Consider the following 2,425-nt stretch of genomic DNA (forward strand, 5'->3'; position numbering starts at 1 on the left):
TAACCTTGGCCTCATTAGCATCCAACCAAAGCCCACTGCGCTATTGACTTCTAGTAAATATCCACCCACCAAGAAGATTTCCCCCAGCCGGGCCTCAGGGGTGTTCAGACTCCAGACAGGGCCTTCGTGCTCTTCCATGCCCGGCTTTGTCATCCAGGACTCCTCCCCGCCCACAACCATCCGGAGCTCAGAAACCACTCCATCTTCCTTCCGGGAGGGGAAAGTGGGGGGAAGGAAGGAAACCCCTGTGGTCACCTCTCTGAAAGTCTCCCATTCTCTCGCGCCAAAGGGCCAAACAAATAAACCTTAGAAAGGTGATTCAGCAAGTGAAGTGTACACAATTATATTTCCAACTGCTTTGAAAACTTTTATTTCTGTACAGCAAATGACACGTTATCTTTCCGGAGGTCAGGGAATAATGCAGTCGGATTCTTGCGACATTGTGAGAGTTAATGTTTCTATTTGCCATTGTATCCTGTGCAAAGAAAGGCAGCCGGTCACCTGGGGTTACCACAACACAGCACGGAGATGGTGGAATCCACCAGAAGTGCTTTGATAGCATTGGACACTATTGTGCAGACGGGCTCCTTCCTGGCCTGTGCAGCATAATGGGGCTCTGAGTGCTAAGGAGATAAACGATAGTATCCTTGCAGTGTCAGAGGTAGAACTCTCCAGAAGCTGCATTCATAATTTCCTCGAATGTAAGGACTTTGATTTGTTAATAGTCATTGAAACATATAATTCAATAGAAGTGTCACTCTAATATAATAATTGCCAAGGAAATTGAACCACAAAGAAGTGCCATAAATTGCAATTTACCTTCATTAGAGTACTTAGAGCTGGTAATGTTTTCTCATCAAGAAAGCCCCCACCCCCCACCCCCATAGCTTTCCTTCCATCTTTCGAAATATTCGTCCTCACTTACACTGCCCTTTTCAGCAATACTTTCGCGTCTTCTTAGATTTCCAATTGGTGTATTTGGCCCCTCTTAAAACACCGATCATCGCAAAGTGTTTACATTAATTGTGCTGGCGAAAGCTTCCTCCGGTAAACTTCAGCTAAACTCTTTCATTGTCAAATGTCAGCTTCCTTCCATTCTACCTAGAACATTTTCTTTGCTTTTGTGGGTTTAAGCGCTATAATGGCACTTTGTATATTTAAAGGAGAGTGTGAGTATCCATTGTCGTTACTGTGATTCTGCACATTTTCTTAAAATGAAACAATCTTTACACGGATTGTATGTTCATGCCACTGACATAATTCAGGACTTAGAGTAGAACAAAACGAGAAGCCATCGCTCCCGCCTCAGGAGGTCTTGCTTGGAACCATCTGGATTGTTATTATCATTATTATTTATGATTGTTCATAGAAAGTGGAGCACTTCACCCAACACTATGCAAAGGCACAACCTGCTCACTGTTTACCCCAAGCCCACAGTCCCTAAGCCGCATGGTTCCCCTTTCACTTGCTCTGGTTCCTGACCCATTGTCATAACCACTCTCCCTTCCTTCCACTCACCTGCCCCGATTTACTTCCAGGGAACATCCGGTGTGAGACTGACCCAGGGCAGGAGACCACTTGGAACTTGAACATGCACGTCTGGAAAAGAAAGCATGTGAGACTGAGAACTCAACAGCGCCTTCATTCCCAGGCATCCCAGGAACAAGTTTTAGATTCAATGAGGGAGGAAAACAGAGGGAAGAGATCAAGAGACTAAGCGACAAAGAAAGAACTGGGGAGTGAATTAAAGAAAGGAAGGGAGAGAAGCACTAGGGAAGAAAACAAGGGAGGCTAACCATGTACCTTCTGGACAAAGTCTGTGACCTGGAGCTAAGCCTGTGTGTGGGAGGTCGGGGTGGGGGTGGGGGGAACAGTGAGATACAAAGTATGTGCCCGTTATGACCATAACTATAGAAAATCTATATTCATAAAGACAGAATGGGAATAGAATTTGCCAAGATGAAAATAGATATATGTTAGGTTGGCAGGATCCTAAGTAATAATTTCTCTATTTTCTAGACTTGCAATTATGCACCATCTTTACAACAGAAAAGTGGAAGAAATGAGGTGTTGGTGAGTGGTGGAGGGTGCAGAGGCCAAAACATAGTTGCCCCTTCCAAGCCCATCCCACCTCCAATCCCAGTGGGTGTTGGGTTGGAGTCCACAGCCTGGGAGCAGGGAAAGATGTCTGAAGCGCCACCCTCAGGTTGGCGTTTTCTGCTGTCTCCACATATAGCCCACTGACCCTAAAGGGTGAGCGAAGAAAAATGGAAACCAGTGAAGAGCTTTATGTAGGGATGTACTGATCCCAAAGGTCCTGTTTAGAATTCCTTGTAAGTCAAGTATTGCAGAAATAGCCCATGACAGCTCTTAAGTGGCTTCTCCTGGATGTTTGAATTCAACTTTTTTTTCATTGAAATTTTTT

The 2,425-nt window shown here is 44.9% G+C and overlaps 1 long non-coding RNA gene across 1 annotated transcript in view; it reads right to left on the reverse strand.

Annotated features, from left to right (window-relative positions):
• Positions 1-397: 397 nt before the first annotated feature.
• Positions 398-2,425, reverse strand: part of LOC109379141 (uncharacterized) — a 34,121-nt gene continuing 32,093 nt past the window's right edge. Inside the window, exons 2-3 of the long non-coding RNA XR_002123128.1 lie at positions 1,519-1,599; positions 398-475 (exon numbers count right to left, since the gene is read on the reverse strand). This is a non-coding gene — a long non-coding RNA (uncharacterized LOC109379141). The remainder of the gene's footprint in view (positions 476-1,518; positions 1,600-2,425) is intronic.

The sequence above is a fragment of the Hipposideros armiger genome, unplaced genomic scaffold, assembly GCF_001890085.2.
Source record: "Hipposideros armiger isolate ML-2016 unplaced genomic scaffold, ASM189008v1 scaffold_22, whole genome shotgun sequence".
NCBI lineage: Eukaryota > Metazoa > Chordata > Mammalia > Chiroptera > Hipposideridae > Hipposideros > Hipposideros armiger.